This window comes from Carcharodon carcharias, chromosome 2, assembly GCF_017639515.1.
Source record: "Carcharodon carcharias isolate sCarCar2 chromosome 2, sCarCar2.pri, whole genome shotgun sequence".
NCBI lineage: Eukaryota > Metazoa > Chordata > Chondrichthyes > Lamniformes > Lamnidae > Carcharodon > Carcharodon carcharias.
Window position 1 is genome coordinate 127489026 of NC_054468.1, and position 23300 is coordinate 127512325.

The window sequence follows — 23300 nt, forward strand, 5'->3', positions numbered from 1 at the left end:
TCACCACCCTCTGGGTAAAAAAATTTTTCCTCACATCCCCCTTAAACCTCCTGCCTCTCACCTTAAACTTATGCCCCCTTGTGACTGACCCTTCAACTAAAGGGAACAGCTGCTCCCTATCCACCCTGTCCATGCACCTCATAATCTTGTACACCTCGATCAGGTCGCCCCTCAGTCTTCTCTGCTCCAACAAAAACAACCCAAGTCTATCCAACCTCTCTTCATAACTTAAATGTTTCATCCCAGGCAACATCCTGGTGAATCTCCTCTGCACCCCCTCCAGTGCAATCACATCCTTCCTATAATGTGGCGACCTGAACTGCACACAGTACTCCAGCTGTGGCCTCACCAAGGTTCTATACAACTCCAACATGACCTCCCTACTTTTATAATCTATGCCTCGATTGATAAAGGCAAGTGTCCCATATGCCTTTTTCACCGCCCCACTAACATGCCCCTCCGTCTTCAGAGATCTATGGACACACATGCCAAGGTCCCTTTGTTCCTCAGAACTTTCTAGTGCCATGCCATTCATTGAATACTTCCTTGTCAAATTATTCCTTCCAAAGTGTATCACCTCACAATTTTCAGGGTTAAATTCCATCCGCCAATTATCTGCCCATTTGACCATCCCGTCTATATCTTCCTGTAGCCCAAGACACTCAACCTCACTGTTAACCACCTGGCCAATCTTTGTGTTATCCACAAACTTACTAATCCTACCCCCCACATAGTCATCTATGTTGTTTATATAAATGACAAATAATAGGGGACCCAGCACAGATCCCTGTGGTATGCTCCTGGACACTGGCTTCCAGTCATTAAAGCAGCCTTCTGTCATCACCCTCTGCCTCCTACAACTAAGCTAATTTTGAATCCACCTTATCAAATTACCCTGTATCCCACGTGCCTTGCCTTCTTTATAAGTCTCTCATGTGGGACCTTGTCAAAGGCTTTACTGAAATCCATATAAACTACGTCAGCTACACTAACCTCATCACACCTGGTCACGTCCTCAAAAAATTCAATCAAATTTGTTAGGCATGACCTCTTTCTGACAAAGCCATGCTGACTACTATTCCTGATCAAACCTTGCCTCTCCAAGTTGAGATAGATGATCTCCTTCAGAAATCTCTCCAATAGTTTCCTTCCACTGACGTGAGACTCACTGGCCTGTAGTTCCCTGGCTTATCTCTATAACCCTTCTTAAAAAGTGGAGCAACATTAGCTGTTCTCCAGTTCTCTGGCACCTCCTCCGTGGCCAGAGAGGAATTAAAAATTTGGGTCAGAGCCCTGCGATCTCCTCCCTTGCCTCCTTCAGCAGTCTGGGGCACAAATCATCCGGACCTGGAGATTTGTCCACTTTTAAGCCTGCCAACACCTCCAATACCTTGTCACTCCCTATATCAATTTGCTAAAGAAACTCGCAGACTCTCTCCCCAAGTTCGATACCTTCATCCTGATTATCTTGGGTGAAGACGGACATGAAGTATTCATTCAACACTCTAGCGATGTCCTCTGGCTCCACCCGCAGATTGCCCCCTTGGTCCCTTATGGGCTCTACTCTTCCCTGGTTATCCTCTTCCCATTGATATACTTATAGAATATCTTGGGATTTTCCCTACTTTTACTAGCCAGAGCTTTCTCATATCCCCTCTTTGCTCTCCTAATTGCTTTCTTAAGCTCCACATTGCACTGTCTGTACTCCACTACTGCCTCTGCTGATTTGTTTCCCTTGTACCTGCTAAAAGCCTCTCTTTTCCTCTCATCATATCCTGAATATCTCTGGTCATCCATGGTTCTCTGGGCTTGTTACTCCTTCCTATCTCCCTAGAGGGAACATTTTGAGCCTGTACCCTCCCCAGTTCTTTTTTGAACAGCCCCCACTGTTCCTCTGTAGCTTTCCCCACAAGTAACTGTTCCCAGTCTACCTTGGCCAGGTCCTGCCTTATTTTACTAAAATCCACTCTCCCCTAATCCAAAACATTTTTCGCAACTTGTCGATTTCTTTGTCCATAACAAACTTGAACTGTACCATGTTGTGGTCGCTATCACTAAAATGCTCCCCCACCGCCACCTCAGCCACCTGTTTGGCTTCATTCCCCAGAATTAGGTCCAGCACTGCACCGTCCCTTGTTGGACCCTCTACATATTGACCTAAGTTGTTCATGACAGAGATGGATAGATTTCCAGTTATTAAAGATATCAAGGGGTATGGGAATAGTGCAGGAAAATGACATTGAAGTAGAAGATCAGCTGTGATCTAGTTGAATGGCGAAGTAGGCTCAAGGGGCCAAATGGCCTGCTCCTGCTCCTATGTCCCTAGGTGCCATCTTTCAGAGGCCCAGGCTCTTCTCTCGAGTGACTGCAAATGAATCCACTGCACTATTTCGAGAAAGGAGCAAGGGAGTTCTCCCTCGTGTGCTGGCTAATACTTGTCCTGAAACCAATGACACTAAAACAGATTCTCTGATGATAATCACATTACTGATTATGGGAGCTTGCTCTGCCCAAATTGACAACTGTGTTCCTGACATTACAGCAGTGGCTACCCTTCAGAAACTACTTCTTTGGCTGTAAAGGCGCTATACAATTGCAAGTTCCTCCTTTCCTCATGAAAAAAATAGCCAAGGGTTCGCTTTAGCTTGGCAGTTGAAAAGGCGATCGGAAAGGTCTCAGGTGTGATGTGGGTTCAATTGTGAGAGAAGTCTGAGTTTAGTAAATTAAAGATGCCTCTGGAGATTTCATAAGGAATGACCCAATTCTCTACCTGATTTAGGACAGAGCAAGGTTTCAGATCACTATCTGCACTGGTTACTCAAATTTTAGGTATTTGACTTTCTTCATGAATCCCATGTACAAAAACAACCTGACCCATCAGAAAAAATGTGTTTCTGGATCCTGCTTTTGAGGTTACCTAATAAAAAACACAATTTATATTCCTAGTTATTGCATGATGTTATCACTTGCTCGGGCCACTGCCAAATTACATCTTAAGAGAGGGCTTTATCATTGGAAACCATCTCTAAACAGATCAAACACTAGATGCAAGAGAGCCCATTACAGCTGTGTTCCCAGACAGTACTAGCTATCTGAAGTGTTGTAACATAGTCAGCAGATAGAATATAATTGTCAGCCGGGAAATGTATTTCTGTTTCTATTAATTGCAATGCCAGATGGGCAGTGTGAGCCCCTAATCTCTGTGCTGTTCAACGTATGGACACTGTTCTCCTTTGTTTGGTGCTTGGCTTCATTATCACTTATCATTGTTCTATTTTATGTCAGCAGCGCCTTGCTTGATAGTATTCTTGCCTCTTAGTCTGAAGGTCATGGGTTCAAGTCCATCACGTGAGCACAAAATCTAGGTTGATAGCCCAGTGCGGGGTTGCTGCACTCTCAGAGGTACTGTCTTTCAGATGAGTTGTTAAAATGAGGCTCTCTCAGGTGAATGCCAATTTGGGTCATCCAAAACTCTGCTGACTGTTCCTTTGCTTGCATAAGTCCAATTCACCTGTCACCCCTGCATCCATTGATCTACATTGGCTCCTTGTTAAGCAATGGCTTGATTTTAAAATTCACATCCTTGTTATCAAATCCCTTCATGGTCTCGCCCCTTCCTTTCTTTGTAATCTCCTCTAGCGCCTTCACCCCCTAAGATATCTGCACCCCTCTATTTCTGGCCTTGTGAGCATCCCCAATTTTAATTACTGCACCGTGTCTTCAGATCCCCAGGCCCTTAGCTCTGGAATACCAACCTACACCTTTCCTCCTCTCAGTCTTACTTTCCTCCTTAAGACACTCCTTAAAATCTAACTCATTGACCAAGATTTTGGCCATCTGACCTAATCTCTCCTTAGTGGCTCTGCATCACACTTTGTTCTATAATGCTCCTGTGAAATACCTTAAGGACCTTTCAATACATTAAAGGTGCCATATAAATATAAGTTGTTGTTGCAAAGGCGAAAGGGCAAGGGGATAGAACTAATTGGTTAGCTCTTTCAAAGAGCCAGCACAGACACCAGGGGCCCAATGGTCTCCTTAGTGCTGTACGGCTGCATGATTCTAAATGTAAAGATAATGGGAGCCTTTCTAAACACAGCCCTTGGACTGAAACCCATGGTAGCAGGGTAGCGTTTGGGTAACTTTCACTTGGAACTGATTCCTGAAACAGGCTGCACTTCACAAATGAGGCGGGTAGCAAATTCAGTGTTGGAGCAGATGCTGTTTGTGTTTGAAGTGCAATCAGTTCTATGTGTCCCATCTGATTCCCATAGGCAAGTGACCTCAGCCATGAGGCAACCTCTGTAAGTAGACATCTTAAGATCAGTTCAGTAAAGATCTCTCACTGGAACAGACACTGATGAAGCTCTGCTGTCTTGAAATATGAAACACGGTGCCAGGAAGTGGAGATAAGCAGATTTCTGAACCCTGGAAATGTTGCAGAGAAGACACAGCTCAGAAAGGCACACAGAAATGTTTAAAGCTGCAAAGAAGCTGCTGAGAAAGGACAAAGAAAAGTGAACACATACTGAAGGCTGCAAGTAAATACTGGGTGAATGACATGGAAAACTTTGTAAACTTTCCAATTCCAGCTGCAGTAGAAATGAAAGGCAATACGTAGAAGAATTGGCAGTTTTTTCACTTGCAGTGGCAAAGCTATGAGCTAGCAAAAGAGTTATGTAATAAGCCAGAGCCAATGAGAGTTGCCACACTTCTAACACTGCTGGGGAGGGACTGCCACTCTAAATCTAACCAGCGAACAAAGAAAAGAGACAGCAGAGATTTTGTAAGCCTTGAATGAATGCTTTGAGCCCTGAGTGAACATTACTTATGAACGTTACATATTCAACACTGGAGCTCAAGATGAAAACAAGATCATTGAACAGTATATGACTGCCATAATACAGCTTGCAGACTCATGTGAATTTGGACAGCTAAAGGGTGATCTGATTAAAAGATCAAATAATCTTAAGCCTACGAAACCCCTCAGTCAGAGAAAGTCTACTGAAAGAGGAGAAACTTAATGTTTTTTTGAGTGGAAGTCATAGTGGATGATCTACTAGTCTATGGATGTGGAGATGGAAGAAGCCATTGCTGACCATGATCAGAATCTAGTGCCACTGTTAGAGAAAGCTCGCCAGATGAACCTGAAGCTGAACAAGAAAAAATTTCAACTGAAGATGCCTGAAGTTAAGTACATAGGGCATGTGCTGACAGCAAAAGGTCTTCACCCGGACCCTGACAAGGTGAGAGCTGTAGTAGCGATGCAGTGACGAACAGACGTGAAAGCAATGCAGCGATTTGTTGGACTTGTGAAGTATTTTAAAAAATCTTTTGCCTAATTTGTCATCAGAGTGTGGACCATTACACAAGCTCACTGCCAAGGAGGAGCAGTGGTATTGGGGAACAGAACAAGATGCAGCATTCAATAAAATCAAACAATTAATGATGACAATGTCAGTGCTGAAATACCATGATGTTTGTGATGAAGTCGCCTTGCAGTGTGACTCCAGCAAGACAGGTCTGGAAGCAACTCTGATGCAGAAAGCACAACTGGTCACATTTGCATCCAGGGCACTTAACGCAAATGAAATGACACAATGCACAGATTGAGGAAGAGTGTCTGGCTATTGTTTTGCTTGTGAGCATTTTCATCAGTACCTGCTTGGGAGAGACAAAGTAACAGTGGAGTCCGACCACAAGCCACTTCAAAGCATCTTTCTCAAACCGTTACTATCTGCTCCAAAGCGTCTGCAAAATAAGTTACCTTTATTACAGGGATATCATCTGGACATGACGTACAAGCAAGGGAAACAGATGTGCATTGCAGACATGCTGTCGAGAGCAGCGCTCCCCATGATAAAAGTTGAGGATGCTACAACAGAATGCAAAATCATCCAGGTTCAACGTGAGGCAGGAGCTAGACATGATCTGGAAATCATCAACCCAGCAGAGATACTGAATCTGACAGACCTTGATCAAATCAAATGAAGTACCCAACAGGATGCAACTCTCCAAGTGCTGCAAGAAGTAATGATGAAAGAAGGGCCTGAGAGCATCAAGAACACATCTGTGGTCACAAGAGCTCATTGGGCACAGAGAGATGGATTGACAGCCCAAGATGGCATCTTGTACAAAGGAAATAGAGTCATCATCCCTAAGGAGATGAGAGGAGAGGTGCTGAAGTGCATTCATACAAGCCATCAAGGAATTGAATTGAGTCTGAGGAAGGCAGCAGAAGTGCTCTACTGGCCAAACATGAGCAATGAAATTAAAGATCACATCAGCCAGTGCGGATCTTGTAATGAGTACCAAGCTAAACAAGCTAGAGAGCCGTTGATGACGTATGACATCCCAGACAGACCAAGGCTGAAGCTGGGAGTAGACCTTTCACTATACTAGTGACTGACTATCTTGTCACTGTTGACTATTATTCTGACTACTGGTAGTTAGACCAGCTGACCTCAATGACGACAGAAGAAATAGTAGAATGCTTGAAAGCACACTTCAGTCGTTATGGCATTCCAGACATTGTGATGAGTGACAATGGCCCTCAGTTCACAAGTGAAGAGCTCACCCAATTCATAAGGGATTGGGAAATTCAGAGCGACACATCATCTCCACACTATTCCCAGTTGAATGGAAAGGCTGTGGTGGCAGTGAAAACTGGAAAGGAATCATCAAGAAATCAAGCAAATCTAGCACAGATGTATACAAGGCAATCCTTGAGTGGAGAAACACACCAACTGAAGGCATGGAAAGTATCCAGTCCAAAGACTAATGTCATGCCATGCCCAAACTACTCTTCCAATAGCAAAAAAGCTGCTGAAATCAGAAGTAGTAACAGGCGTGAGTTGAAAGATCAAGGTGAAATGGCAGAAAGCCAAATTTCAGTTTGACAAGACTGCCAAAATGTTACTGGAGCTGAGCATAGGAGAGCCAGTCAAAGTACAAGCCTTCAACGCTCTCACCAGGAGTCAGCCCATGTTGAAACTTAGGGCATGCTTAAAGAAATTGCCACCTCAATTGTAGGCGGTGGAAGTAGCCAGCCAAATATACCAGTGCGACTGCAGATATATAGGCACAACTAGTGAAGCTGTTCCTTCACAGCAATCGGCCAGTCAGGAAGAAGGGATTTCACCAGCTGTATGGAGTAGAGAACTACCATCAATCCCAGAGGTCCACATGTCCCCAACAACTGACAACCGTTACCACAGCAACAAGTGCCAGGGGAACGACATTCCCCAGAGAGGGAACTATTCAGACAAACAGTCAATGTCAACGCGCATGTGTACCATTAAGAGGCCTGCATGATTTAATGACTATGTATGCAATCAGATGCAGAGACTAACTAGTGGAACAAACAGTTGTTAATGTAATGGTGTATACTGGGTAACTTGGGTAATGCAGAGCTACACAGGATCGTGCAAGCAAATTTGTCTTTGTTCTCTAGGAAAAGAGGGATGTTTGTACCTTTTGTTGCATATGAAAAGGGGAGATGTTTGGGTTTGAAATGCAATCAGTTCTACATGTCTCATCTTTCCATAGTCAGGTGACCTCAGCCATGAGGCAATCTCTGTAAGCAGACATCTTAAGTTCAGCTCAATAAAGATCTCTCACTGAGACAGACACTGATGAAACTCTGCTGTCTTTAAACATAAGCATCTGCATTTAAAAGTAATGTTTTAGTTTTCATACCGGAAAACAAGTAACCAACAGCAAGACCTGTGAGCTGCCAATGCCATAATTGTAGCATTTCGACCCCAAGAAGTGTTACTGCATCAATCACACCCTTTTAATGAACACAGACGCACATTGGAAGTGGGAAAGCAGCTGCATTGTAATCGATGCTGGGAAAATTATCAGTCTGTTCTCAACAATTTGAGCTGGTTGGTCAGATTGATTGCTGCTCTCTAAAAGTGTTGTAGATTCATCAGTTGCGGTCAAGCCAACTTGTTAACAAGAGATTGATTTTCCAGAGCAAACAGTATGCACACTTCCGCAAGTGCAACGCTGACAGAGATTCCAAAGCCGAGGAATTGGTTCCTACCAGGAACCACAAAAACGAACAATCAAGTCGGCTGCACAAAATTGGGCCTCTTGTGTGATTGGCATTGCCATCAAATGACAGGGTGGCTCAGCAGCCTGGGTTTTGAACGTGGTGCAGGAGGATAGCTCCTACCTCCTCTCCCTGCTTCACAGTAAGTGGAGTTAAAAAAAAAGATTTGACTTACCTTTGGCAGCAGGTACAGCTTTTTCTTAACTGCTCTGCACCTGAGAAAACAGACCACACAATGCAGGGTGACTGCAAGGGGCAACCTATAAGCAAAATTACATGTGGCAGACGTTCTACTCAGAATGAGTGTGCCCATACTCCAGGCCATATTGGACCTTTTAGTGCCTGTTTTAGGCCTGAGAAGCAGGGACTGACTCTTCCCATTTTCCATGCCTATGTGTTAAATGAGGTTCTATTAAGGTAGCTTAAACAGGAGTTAAAAGTAAGGACATGCAAGTAAGGACTCCGAAACAGAGCTAATCTCTCTGACACATTCCAGACCTAGATTTTAACAAACTGAGTTAAACACGGCTGTGTAACATGAATCATCTGTATCATTTTTGGAGCGTTTTATATGAATTCATGAAGATATCATGATTTTTTAAATACATGTTTTGACCTTTGTCCAGCAAATAGCCAGAGATGGGCCAATAAAAAATTGGATGAAACATGCTGCTGTAAAGTACATCAAGACCAGATGTTCCTTAAAAAAGGGAACAGAAATTTTACTGATGTGACGGTTCACCAAACCCCTTGTAATCTTCTGCTGGTTCACCGATGGCACTCAATCTTACCAAAGGGAAAGAGAAGGCAGGCTGAAGAAGAAAGTAGCTTTATCAACCATAGTATCATAGAACGATTACAGCAGAGAAGGAGGCTAATCAGCCTATTGTGTCCGTACTTTGTGCCTGCAAGTGCAACTCAGCTAGTCCCACCAATACATAAAACAGGATAGCGGTAGATGATCACAACATGGTTAACTGCAGGGCTCAGACGATGTCAGTGATGGTGGCAGCTTTATTTCAGCAGTTTATACCCATTGTCTGCAGTTTAGAGTTTAGACGTGTCCTTCTAATTGCTCCACTTCTGCTGATTCTGGCTTTTCATTCCAACTGCTTTCAGTCCTCCTTCTGTCTGTAATTTGCTGCCAAGTTTCATGGCAAGGCTCTGTGTTACTTTTTATCTGCGCTGCGTTATTTGTATTGGCTGAATGAGAGAGTCTTTCTCTGCAATGGTAACAGTGATAAGGGGGAGAAGGAGCTGGACAAAGCAAGACCTTTGGTCAGTTTGATCGAGACGCTTTAGAGGGATGTGTGCATTATTTGGCAGCAGTGAGAGTGAGCTCCAGGGGAAGTCACGTCGTCGTAGGATTAGAAAGTAACGGTCCCATCAGGATTATGTTCACTACATACTAACTTGAAATGTCAGTGACCCTTGTTCCCCCTCCCCTGAAGGTAATATTAACTGATGAAATCTCAGGATCGCCCCTACACACACACGCACCCCCCCACACATACACTCACACACTCACATTCTCACAAACTCACACACGCACACTCTTACACACTCACGGACTTAGATTTCCGATGTCTAGAGATGCATGAGGCAGTCAACGTGTATGCTTGTGTCTATTTTCCGTTGCTTGTTTTTCCTGGAACAAGTCGTTAGCCAGAGGCTACAGCTTGAGGTGCACTACTCCACATCAAGCATGGCTGACCAGGAGTCTCTTCCACCCTTACCACTTGCCATAAGTATGATGGAAGGATTTACAGGTTAATAATGAAGCTGTTTGGCCACGTTATGAATACACCTTCTGTGGCCATCAAGTCCTGAACCCGAAACCAAAGCTTTTGGCTCCAAGGTAGGGATGCTATCCATGCCACAAGGCCCACGCACAAACACACAAACATACACATACATACACATGAATACATAAACACATATGCACAAACACATGGACATACACATACAGAGGCAAACATACTAACACATACACACACAGGCCAGAGTTTTTACCTCGTCGGGTGGGGCTAATCAGGGCAGGCGGGGGGCAGTCGGGAAACCGAGCACCATCCAGGACCGGGGCCAGACCGCGATTTCATGCCAATTAAGGCCCGCCCAGTGTGAAGCGCGTGCTGCAGCACTCAGTGCTGCCTGAGTGCGCAAGTTCGTGCATGACTGCAAATGCGCGCAGGAAAAGCTCCCTGGGGCACAGAGCTGTCTCAGGGAGATGAAGATATAAAAAATTAAAAATAAAGCATTATATGATGTCAAAAAGTCCCCTCATGTGACTCTGTCACATGAGCAAGGACATGTTAGAAATTAGTATGAAAATTTTTTTTTAATTTTATTGATGGATCATAACCTCATCCCGCCTGTGGAAGGGGTTTTACAAAAAATGCAAAGGCCGCTTGGCCTTTTCTCCTGCCCACCAACTGTAGGGTTGGATGGGCAGCGAAAAATTTAATTCAATTAGATCGCTAATGGCCTTAATAGGCCTTTTGATTGTCGGCAGGCGCGCTGCCAACTCCCATGCGTGCCTGCTGACTGAAATATTGTGCAATGATGTTGGGACACTCACCTGATGAGCAGAAAATTCTGCCCACAGACACAGAAACATGCACATAGACAAAGATACACACTGACATGCACATAAATACATAGAGAAATACACACTAGGCTCAACCATCTTCATCTCCTTCATCAAAGACCTTCTCTCCATCACAAGGTCTGAAATAGGGATGTTCGCCGATGATTGCACAATGTTCAGCACCACTTGTGACTCCTCAGATACTGAAGCAGTTCATGTCCAAATGCAGCAAAGCCTGGACAACATTCCAGCTGGGGCTAAGTAGCAAATAACATTCGTGCCACACAAGTGTCAGGCCATGAATATCTCCAAGAGACAGAACCTAACAATATCCCCTTGACATTCAGTGACACTACCATTGCTGAATCCCCCACTTTCAATATCCTGGGGGTAACCACTAACCAGAAACTGAACTGGGCTAGCTATATAAATACAATGGCTACAAGAGAGTCAGAGGCTAGGAATTCTGTGGTGAGTAACTCACCTCCTGACTCCCCAAAGCCTGTCCACCATCTACAAGGCACAAGTCACGATGTGATGGAATACTCCCCACTTGGCTGGATGAGTACAGCTCCCACAACACTCAAGAAGGTTGACAACATCCAAGACAACACAGCTCATTTGATTCACACCCCACCCACCAACTTAAATGTTCATGCCCTCCACAACTGATGCACACTGGCAGCAGTATGTACCACCTACAAGATGCATTGCAGCAACTGACCAAGGCTCCTCCGACAGCACCTTCCAAACCCACGGCCTCTACCACCTAGAAGGATAAGGGCAGCAGATAGATGGGAACACCAACCCCTGCAAGTTCCCCACCTTGCCACACACAATCCTGACTTGGAAATATATCACCGTTCCTTCACTGTCGCTGTGTCAAAAAACTGGAACTCCCTCACTGTGGGTTCAGCGGTTCAAGAAGGCAGCTCGCCACCACCTTCTCAAGGGTAACTAGGGGTGGGCAATAAATGACTGCCCAGCCAGTGGCACCCACATCAGACAACCACTATAATTTTTGCTGGATGTGAAGGCTGGGAAGTGCTAGCTGTGGGTCAGTAGCCTGTTTTATGCACATCTTATCTTTCCTGGTGACTTCAATGGAAAGTAAGACCAAGTGGGTTGTTTACTGGGCAGACAATCCACAATTGTCGGTTTTCCATCTGCACTCAAAGTGAAAATTAAACACCTCCCTAGTCCGTGATCAGCGGAGGAGCTTGATTGATTTTGCTAACCACAACCAGGCAGTACTGAGGTCATTTGAAATGACCCTCAGGCTGAGGATGGAATCTGGAACTTCCCTAATCTTGTATGGTTCAGTTTTAAGCAGACTGTGCACAATGAGCCACAGAGCGATTGTTGAATTGGGGCATCATTTGATTCGGCTGTAAAAGGCGACAGATATGAGAAAGAAAGGCTTGGTTGCGAAACCTTTGAGTCAAAAGTTTGTGGGTTCAAGCCCCACTCCAGGACTTAATTGAAGTGCACAAGTTAGGGTGATACTTCAGTGTAGGATGGGGGGCAATGATACATTGTGGGAGTTTCTAAGGTCAAGTATTTAAGCAAGGTCCTGTGTCCTTGCTTGGTGAACGTAAACGATCATGTTTGTATTATGGGGAGAAGAGCAGGAAGTGCCCTTGATTATCATTCTTCCCCTCAGCAGACAGTACCAACCCACTCTATTTTTCCCCTCACAGATTAGATTATTTTGATCATTCCTCTCATTGCTATTTTTGGATTTTAGTATGCCTTGGTACTTGGTAAGTTTTCCTTCTGTAGTCTTCCCCTAGGGAATTTTCACAGGAATGCAGCTAATGGTCACGTGAAATTTAAAAAGCTCAACAGATTTTCCTTAAATGAAACTTTAAAGGGCGTGGAGATTCAGGTTTGTGGAAGATTGTTTCAGTCCTTAGTTGTTCTTAGGGTGGGGGGAGAAAGAGAGTTAGCAAAGGAAGCACATTGGGGTGTATACAGTTGGAGCTGTTGGATCTTGCTGTGCACAATTACTTGGCGTGCTTGGCTATGCAAGAAGCGTGATTATACTTCAAAATTATTTCATTGGATTTGAAATACCCTGAGAATGCAGCATGATAAAGGGCTGCATAAATGAAAATCGTTTTCTTTAAATACCTCTTATGTGATAGGTGCAGAAAAATAGGGAGGAAATATTGAACCCCTGTTAAATTTTAATGGATAAAAATTGTTACCAAAACTGAATTTATCATTAAAGGTTTCTCGATATTTTACTGCAGCTAAAGAAAAAAACAAGTAAACTACAGCTAAAGGTTGGACGGCACCTTACAACTGGTGTGACCTCGGACATAACATAGTTTGTTTGGTATGCAGAGAATTCCAAAGGGGGAGCTCATAACTTAGGTTCAATGATGCAGAGCACTCAAACTATAATCGAAACCTGAGGGATTTCTTTCTTTCGTAAAATAGCTGAAAACCAGGACGGGATCATTTATTCCGAAGCAGTTGGTGTGGATCTTTGATCCCGAGCCAATGTTTAAAAGTTACTCTCAAGACTCCGCTATACATCAAAAGGAAAGAGAAAAGAATTATTCAAACAATTTCCGCTCGTTGCCCAAAATGATTCGAGCTGCGTAGGAGTTTCAGTGCGCGGGATTGTTTGTAAGTTGTTCTCAAGATTCCTTGCTGCACATCAAAGGGGAACAGAGAGAAAATAAAATAAACAATTTCTCCCTGCTCGCTGGCCAAATGATCTGAGTTGTGTGGCTGTTGAGAAGGAGTAGCAGTATGAAGAAAAGAGGTGCAACCAAAACATGTAACATTTGATTGAAACACATGAGATCCTGAGGGGTTCTGACAGGGCGGATGTGGAGAGGAAGTTTCCTTTTGGGAGAGAATCTAGAACTAGGGGGTCACTGTTTAAAAATAAAGGGTCACCCATTTTGGACAAGGAGGAAGAGAATTTTTTTTCACTCGGCGGGGTTACGAATCTTTAGGACGCTTTTCCTCGAAAGGCAGTGGAAGCAGAGTCATTAAACATTTTTAAGGCAGAGGTAGATAGATTGTTGACAAAAAAGGGGTTGAAACTTTAAAGGGTGTGGAAATTCAGGTTTGTGGAAAATTATTTCAATCCTTAGTTGTTCTTAGCGGGGAGAAAAGGAATTAGCAAAGGAAGCACATTGGGGTGTATACAGTTGGAGCCATTGGATCTTGTTGTGCACAATTATTTGGCATGCTTGGCTTTGCAAGAAGCGTGATTATACTTCAAAAGTATTTTATAATTTAAAGGTTGTCGGGGGTAGGTGGAAATGTGTAGTTGAGGTAAAATCAGATCTCATTGAATGGCGGAGCAGGCTTGAAGGGCTGAGTGGCCTACTCCTGCTCCTAATTTGTATGTTCGAAACAGGAATGTAAGGAATGGAAATAGTTCATCAATTAAAAAATACTTTTCTAATATTATGGAAAGATGCTAGGCATTCAGTTGATTGTGTAACACAACGGACAGTAAAACTCCCTGAAGTGGGCTATTAGTTAGGGCTATACTGTACAACACTGTGTCTGGGGCATTTCTGTAATGGTGTATCAGCTGGGGCTGCACTTTAGCCTGGGGCACATCCTGCACTGGGTGATCAGTTGCATTAATGCATAACATTAAGGAAAGTTGTCCTGAAATGTTAACTCTATTTCACTCTCCACAGATGCTGCCTGACCTGCTGAGTGTGTTCCACTGTTTTCTGTTTTTATTTCTGATTTCCAGCATCTGCAGTGTTTTGCTCCTGTTTTACACAGATAATATCCACAGCACAGAAACAGGACATTTGGCAAGAAAGGTCCATCTGCTATTTAACTCCCATGTGAGCATACTTCATCTCTTTATCTCACCCTATCAACATACTGTTCCATTCCATTCTCCCACATATACTTAACCAACTTAAATGCACCTGAAATGCACTACTCCCTGTGGTAGCAAGTCCTTTATTCTTTCATGGGGTGTGGGCATCACTGGCAAGGTCAGCATTTGTTGCCATCGCTGCCCCTGAATCGGGTGGATAGGCCATTTCAGAGGGCAGTTAAAAGGCAGCCACATTGCTGCAGATCTAGAGTCACTTGTAGGCCAGATCAGGTAAGCATGGCAGATTTCCTTCCCTAAGGAATATTAGTGAACCAGATGGGTTTTTACAACAATAGTTTCATGGTCATCATCACTGAGACTAGCTTTCAATTCCACCAGACCATGGTGGGATTTGAACCCATGTCCCCAGAACGACATTACTACTATGCCGCCATCTCCCACCGTACTTTACACATACGTTCTCACTACTCTCCAAATAAAGATGTTCCTTCTGAATTTCTTATTGGATTTATTAGTGACTTATATTTATATTCATAAAATATATATATTCATATTTCTCGACCCTGGTTTAGAAGTCCCTCACAATTGGAAATTCTTCTCTGTGTCTACCTTATCGAAGCTGTTCATAATTTTAAAAGATCTTTGTCAAGCCACCTCTCATTTTCTGGAGAAAAGAGTCACAATCTGTTCAGGCTTTCCTGATAGCCATGCTTTCTCAGTTCTGGTATCATTCTTGTAAATATTTTGCTCACCTTCTCCAGTGCCTCTTGTAGTATAAGGGTCTAGCATAGAAGAGGTTAACATGGGACTGGGTACAATAGCGTCCACCGTATTATGCAAAGGAACACATGGCCTGAGGCTAGAGGGCAGTCTTGTACTGGACAGAGATGTGTGTAGAGGCAAGCATGGAGACAACTCTTAGCTTAGACCTTACGTTGTATATATGTATATAGTTACAAGCAGTGAATAAACACTTACTTTTAAACTATACAAGACTCAGAATCTCTTCTTGAGACCTACTGAACTGTACACAACATCTTACAACATGGTGGCAGCTATCGGAACAACACAGAACCTCACAGAATCTGGAGAAGAATCTTAAAACCTGAAAGATTGAAAAAGCAGCATTCTGACTTGAAGCCAAGGCACAGGAGGAGATCGCCAGAGAAAAGCTCCAAAGGAGCAGTGGAAGCAGAAGCTCTATACTGCGCCAGAATGCTCCATGGAATCCCATGGAAGTCCAGGTTCAATACCCAAAGGGTGCAGAGTCAGAAGACCTAGCAGGGGTGAGCTAAAAAACTTAATTTCTTGGCCAGAACAAGCTTGAGAAAGCTTTTAAGTTAGCAGCAGAGAGAATTGCCATTTTAAAATGCACCGGGAACAGCCCGAGTCCCAAATCAGTGCCTGAACACCTGGCAGCCAAGCTTGCGCCAGCTGAGAAAAAAATATATAATTAAAAAATAATCAGCAGCTGAAAAACCCAGGAAAAGCCAGGAATTGACGGTTTCACAACCAGAAAATGCTTAAATGCTAGCTGCAGGGCAAACTCAAAAATGGTTAATCCAGGGAATCGCTGTTGAAAACTTAAAGCACAGAAATTGCGACCGCCATGACTGTGGGAGCCCGTCAAAACCAAGAAGCACAGGAAACCTCGGTGAGAACAAACATATGGCAGCACCATCTTGGATTTCCCAACAGCATTTAAAGCTGTACACACTTCTGATTTTAAATGACCATGGATCAAAAATCTACCTTACCAGACCAGTTTGGACTCATCCAAGGCCCAGACTAGTCACAAAATTGGTAACATTGGAGAAAGAGATTCCGTAGTTACATGATTGCTCCAGGTCTATACAAGATGACATATGCTGAACAGGTTAACACTCTGCTTTATTCGGTAGGTCCAATAGCCAACAACATAATAGCTAGACAAAGAATCGATGAATCCTCAGCAAAATTTGCCGAAGTTTTAAAATCATTTAACACATATTTTAATTTGTGCAGTAACGAGATCGTTGAAAGAGCAAAGTTTAACAAATGCATCCCCTGCCCGGAGAACTTGTTAACTCCTTCATTGATGAGCTTTCCAAAATGTCTGAAGGCTGTGACTACAGCGATCTGAAATCAGAGATTATCAAGGACAGAATTATTGCTGGAGTGGTGGATGATGTACTTTCAGACATGCTTCAAATTAAGGAAGATTTGACCCTTGAAAAGGCGATTCAGATTGGCAGGCAATATAAAATCCATTTACAGCGCAGATCTATCTCAAGGGACAAAAGCAAACCATGGTACAGAGCAAACCCCATTGTCCAGCTAGTAAAACAACAGTGGAGCAGGGACACTCCAGGCCAAGGGAAGCAATACCCTAACCAACCATAGCAGCGCTGTGGAACTAAGCCACTGGCATGATCAATGTCTGGCAGTCTCAGCACAGTGTTTTAATTGCAACTGCAAAGGACACTTTGGGAAGCTATGCATAGCTAACTCAACCAGATGTACAGATGATCCCAAGACAAATCATAAGGTTGGGGTACCATACCAACAGGAAACACAACCATGCTCCTTAGGTGAGGATCAAGGGTTTTCACTCTGGAAGACAAACATCACGGTTAGTGGTCATCTCACAAACTTTAAATTGAACACAGGAGCCAGTGTTACGGTCCTCACAGACAAGGAAACGTGGCTAAGAGCACTCTCACTATGAGACTTTTAATTCCAGATTTAATCCCACCATCTGCCACGGTGGGATTTGAACCAGGGTCCCCAGCACATTACCCTGGATCTCCGGGATACTAGCCCAGTGACAAGACCACGATGCCACCACCTCCCCCTGGAAGAATTGTAAAGCCTGCAGACCACCTGAACCTGTAAACAGAGACTTGAGGGGGGGTTTGAAGGGGTAGTAGAAGCAATGTAAATGTGTTAGGTAAACAGGAATTTGTTGTAAATATGTTGGAGAAAGACTTGGGGGGAGGTGTAGTATAAGGGTCTGGCATAGAAAGGGACTGGGTACAATACTGCCCACAGTTTGATGTAAAGGAATACATGACCTGAGTCTAGAGGGCAGCCTTGTACTGGACAGAGACATGTGTAGAGGTAAGCATGAAGATAACTCCTAGTTTAAATCTTATACTGTATATTTGTACATGGCTACAAATAGTTACTAAACACCTACCTTTAAACTATACAAGATTCAGAACCTTTTCTTGAGACCTACGGAACTAACACAGCATCTGACACCTCTGCATCCTTTTTGTTTTATGGAGACCAGAACTGGGCACAGTACTCTCTATAACACTATGAGCACAACTCATGTACCATAACCTCAATCAATAACTGTGATTTTGATTTGCTAGATCAGAGTTAGGTTGCAGTAATTCCTTGTACGTGCATGGACTGAAATACTTCAGTACACAATGCAACAACCTAGTATTATTGAAGGGCTGCTCACTGTGTTCTCATTAGCTGCATCATTGATTTCTTAAGATGTTTCTGCCACTTAGACTTTGTTCCCCAAAGCACAGATTCATAATCAGCTTGAAAGTTGAATGTGCTAGGTGCTGGTCGGACATGTGTCATTTTGTCTCCTAGTCTTCTCTTTCTGAGATATTCAAAAATAGAGCAGAAAGGAAACGTTTATTGAAGGTTTCATTCATATCATACAAGGGAAATATATATACCTCTGGTGTCAGTGGCTAGGAGAACATGGAGGGGCTGTAATAGACAGCCATTTCACTTCTGCATAACACACCATGTACCAAAGCACCATGCTTGCAAGGGGGCTAGCGAGGGCACTGCATGCGTGTGCCAGAAAGCATGCAGAGTGGTCAGATTCTGGTATCACACAGTGTGTAACACTAATTTGGAATCCGGCCTGCCATTTTGGACACCGCAGCCTGAATTTTATGCTCCCCTGCTGGCAGCTTTGAAAGCAGGGCAGGTTTGTAAAATCCATCGTGGGGCCTTCCCACTCACCTCCGAGCCTGTATGAAATATTACGTGGGTGCAGTGGAGGCAGCCGAGCTGGGCCTACTGAGGCCCTTAATTGTCCAATTAATGGCCACTTAAAGGCTTCATCCACCCCACTGCTATTTTACACATGGCAGGGGAGGCCCATGCCAAATGGGTAGCCTGGCAGCTTTAGCTGCGCGGACCTGGTATTGGGCAAGGAGGGCTTCTTTTGCGGGCCCTCTATGCCCACCAAAGGCACCCTCTCCCCAAGACTACACACCCACCTTTACCTTCCCCCTCCCAGCCTCTGAAACTCAGCCACCTTCACCTTCTTCACCAACCCTGGTGAAATTGCACTTGCCCTCCTCCTCCACCCCCCCCACCCCCCCAACCCACCACCACCACCACCACCACCCCCACTAACCTAAGTGTTTGCATCATCTGCAATGTCTCTCAGCTGAACAAGCATCTCTCTGCATCAGGGTGGTGATGGGCACCCTATTCAGGAGAAAGGGCTTCATAGTCTTCTCTCTCAGCAGAGAGAAGCAGCAGCAGGAGGAGGAGGGGGCACTTTTCTTTACCAGGGTACTGGGATTCACTATGATGCAGGGAATTATTCATGAACATGCCTCTGTGTGTGCCACATCTCAATAGGAAGATGTACTGGAACCATAAATTATTCCACTCCCTGAATGTGCAGTTGGAATGCAATCATGTAAAGAGTGACATGCCAGTAAATGCTCACTATTCTGGCAACTGCAATGCTTTTATCCTGCACTAATCATCCATTTCTGCCATATTCGTGCCACCATGACAAACCAGAGGCTGACTGCTTGGTTGCAAAGGCTACCCACTCTCCATGCGGCTCACAACCCTCCTCCTGCCAGTTCATGAACAGCGTAGGTACAAGAGCCACGCTGCCACCAGGAATGAGTTGGGGACAAACCACTAGCTTTGTAATGGTTACTGGACCATTCTGTGGGGGTCCCTACAATACTCACCACAGCGTGTCTCCAAATTGACTCTCATCAGTGTGCAAGCCACCAGGCCTTCAGGGAGTACCTCAGGAGGTGGAGGGAGAGAGGAAGGGAGGAGGTATCTGGGACCCCATTGTTCCAGGAGGGCTTTCCATTAGCAGCTAACTGGATTCCCCTTCTCCTAAAAACATCTCCACACACTCCACAATTCCCCACCTTGCCATCCCTCTGCCACATCCTCTTGGCCAAAATCCTGAAACAAAGACACCACAAGAACAACTTTATCTAGCAACCCCCCAATAATACAAACAACATTGAACTATTTGCCCTTGTGCATTCCCTTAGTGCCTGGGCTTGTGGGTTCCATTGCCTGGTCTAGTGCTGCTATGCTGAGTTACCAAAGTGACTGCAGCATGGCTGGTGGCTTTCAGTGGGGGAGACTTGACGGCCTTTGGGGATAATCTCGAGCAGCTCTGGGCCTGGAGGGTCCAGCTTTGGACAGCACCACGTCAACCTGGGCGACAGCAGTCTGGACTGGAAAGCTGAAAGGCAACAGTTAGGGCGCTGGTGGGGTGACAGCGGCGGGAGCATGAATCTTATCCTCCTGTGAGAGGACTGCAAGTTCTTGCCCCCACGGAGCAACTGCCACTCCCCCCAGGGCAGTAATTCGGCAATCCTAATAACCTGCTGGAAGACAAAGCATGGGGCTGGTGTGAGCGCCTGCCCAGCCCCTTTGAAAACTGGCATCAGAGGCCATGATGGCAGCCGTCTGAGTCTCCATGGCCGTAAGCATCAATTCCATGGCCTCAGTCTGAACTCCTACTGCAGCACCCAGCGGCTTCCGCTTGTGCTGCAATGGAAGCACTCTTGCCTCTCAATCAAAAAGTTGAGGGTTCAAGACCCGCTCTAGAGATATAGGCATAACACTTATTGTGACAGTAAGTTTTGCACTGTCGCCAGTGTCATCTTTCTGAGATGTTAAACCGAGGCCTCTTCTGCTCCCCTCATGTGGAGTCAAAAGATCCCATGGCACCATTCATCAAAGAGTCGGTTTTCCAGGTCAACATTTATCCCTCAAAAAGGATCACCATCCAAGACAAAGCAGTCCGCTTGATTGGCACCCTATCCACAAATATCCACTTCCTCCACTACTGATGCACGGTAGCAACCGTGTGTACCATCTACAAGACGCACTGCAGGAACTCACCAAGACACCTTAGACAGCACCTTCCAAACCCACGACCATTACCATCTAGAATGATAAGGGCAGCTGATGCATGGGAACACCACCACCTGGAAGTTCCCCTCCAAGCCACTCACCACCGTGACTTGGAAATATATTGCTGTTCCTTCACAGTCGCTGGGTCAAAGTCCTGGAACTTCCTCCCTAACAGCACTGTGGGTGTACCTACATCACAGGGACTGCAGCTCACCACCACCTTCTCAAAGGCAATTAGATATGGGCAATAAATGCTGGCCTACCCAACGATGCCCATACCCCATGAATAAATAAAACAAAACCAAAACAGATTATCTAATCATTACTGCATTTCTATTTGGGAGACCTTGCTGCGTGCAAAATTGGTTGCTGTATTTCATACATTACAATGATAAATACAGTTCAAAAGTATCTCATTGGCATAAAGTGCTTAAGAGTTCCTGTGGTCACGAAAGATCTATATAAATGCACGCTCTTTCAGTCATGATGCTAGCGAATTGCCTTGGTGAATCTAACATTAGCTCCCAGAGCTCTGCAAATGATGATGTGGTGGCTGCATCATCAGCAACCAATTGAAAAAGGGGGATAGGAAAGATAAGCTTGAGTGAAGCAGTTACAGATTTGCCAGTGATAAAAGTCATAAAATGGCACCGAGCCAGTTCCACTGAGGCTCTTTCCACAAACAGACAGATACTGTCACAGTTATTAATAACACAAATCAACTGAGCTTGGGATGCCTGCAGAAAACTGCTGGATGACATTAGAAAGCCTGCCAAGAATTGGATCGCCTCCAGTTGCTGTCTCAATTTGCAACTGGAGCCAATCGCCAATTTTAGAAGGCAGTGATCCAGTGGAGGAAAAGGTGCCTCAAATTCTTCAGGATGAAGGCCAAAATAATTAGAGATAGGAGGGGCTGAAGTTAAACTGGAAAATTCTAGACAGCCTCAGGTCTTAGTTCATGAGGGGAGGTGGGGTCACTATTTGGAAGTAAATTTCCCAGTACTTGTTGGAAGCAAACCAATTTGGCCCCCTCCTGGAGCCTTCTTTGGTAAAAGACCCCAAGCCAATGCAGTTAGGAGAACAGGACATGGTAATGCAGGGGAAATATATTTTGTACTCGATGTTTTCAAACATTCCCAGGTCAGGTATGGTCTACCCCAATGCTTTTTGAAACCTTGCCCTCCCGTCTCACAGGAAGAATGCCCCTCCCCCATCTCCAGTTTGACATCGCCAGTTATGCCAAGACGCACCATTCTGATTTATTCATTTGCAATTGGGAAATGAAATAAATAAATCTATTGTGTCAGACCCTGTCATACAATAGGTTGCAAGTCATTAAACTTTTATTCATAGAGCACTTCTCAGACCCTCGGGATGTCCCAAGACACTTCTTGGCCAATGGATTAACTTCTGGAGTGTTCTCACTGGCGCTCAGTTTCCCTGAATGTTGTCCCAATCAATCACATAAATGCCAATCATCAACAAAGTACCTATGTTAATCTTGGAGTTGTGCGGCAATAGAGTACTCACTTTGAGCTGGTAATTGAGCACAGCGGTCCCCAATTGGGGGAGGATTAGCAAATCATTGCAAGAGTAACTCTTTTGGAGTCAAACAATTAAACTAAATTAACAAAATGAGGGATAAAGTAATCACAGCCCCTAAATTAGGATAGCTGTAAAACCAAAGACAAAGTTTTTAAAAAACTTACAAACATCAAATCAAAATGTGATTAACAGGGTCGATAAGATATGAACCAATTCACTATGGGTGTCTGGGAGGAACTGGGAGAGTCTGGAACTATGCTGCCTTGGAAAGAAACCTGTTTTAAGGTACAGGCTCCCTTCAGACTCACTCCTTTTCAACATATAATTGTCGGACTTAACAACAGCCTATCATATCTATCCAGGTTCCCAATCCTGCTGCATTCTTATCCGATGTGCTAATTACCCTCTTCTCTCTGAACTGTCTCACATTGACTCCAGTGTCATAATAAACAAGTTGGATGCTTGACTATTTATGAAGGAGGACTTGTTACCATGTTTTATTTGGGGCGGAGGTTCAGCAATTAAAATAAAAATGTGATTCGTGTTATGGTCATGAGACATCCGAGTGGCACGGCAACATATTCCAGTGCATTGCCGACCGGGAAAAGGGGTACTTATCCGGACCAAGGTACTTCTGAATATTTCAGGCTGGTTTTCCTTCTCCTCGTTTTTCCACAAATCCTATGAAAATACAATACCTGCCAAAACTTCTTGCAATCAGCCAAGCATTTCAGCTGAAGAGTGACAGAAATCATTTGTAAAAACAGCCAAGCAGAGTTCACAAGGCAGAAGGAGACTGTCCACCCTATCACAGTCAACTGAGTCTGACACATGCTGAAACAGGGGGATTATTGGGGCTATGGAACCAGAGCAACAGTACCTGACACACAATCATAAGTAGTCAAATAGTGAAACAGGCCATCAAATCTGTGCTGGCATTTTCCCCCACTCAAACCACCCAGTCTAATTCCCCTCTCTGTTTTAATTCCTTTAAAATAATTTATGAACTTTGCTTCAACAAGAAACTGAGAATTCTACCCTCAGTATAAGGTCATTTTTCCAACTCTGTCCATTAATATTTGTTATAATGTCAAACTTGCACATACTTGTTCCATTGCATGCGCTGTGCA

At 44.3% G+C, this 23300-nt stretch overlaps 1 protein-coding gene across 1 annotated transcript in view; it reads right to left on the bottom strand.

Moving 5' to 3' along the window:
• Nucleotides 1-23300, bottom strand: part of esr1 (estrogen receptor 1) — a 301449-nt gene that overhangs the window by 146890 nt on the left and 131259 nt on the right. The window lies entirely within an intron of this gene.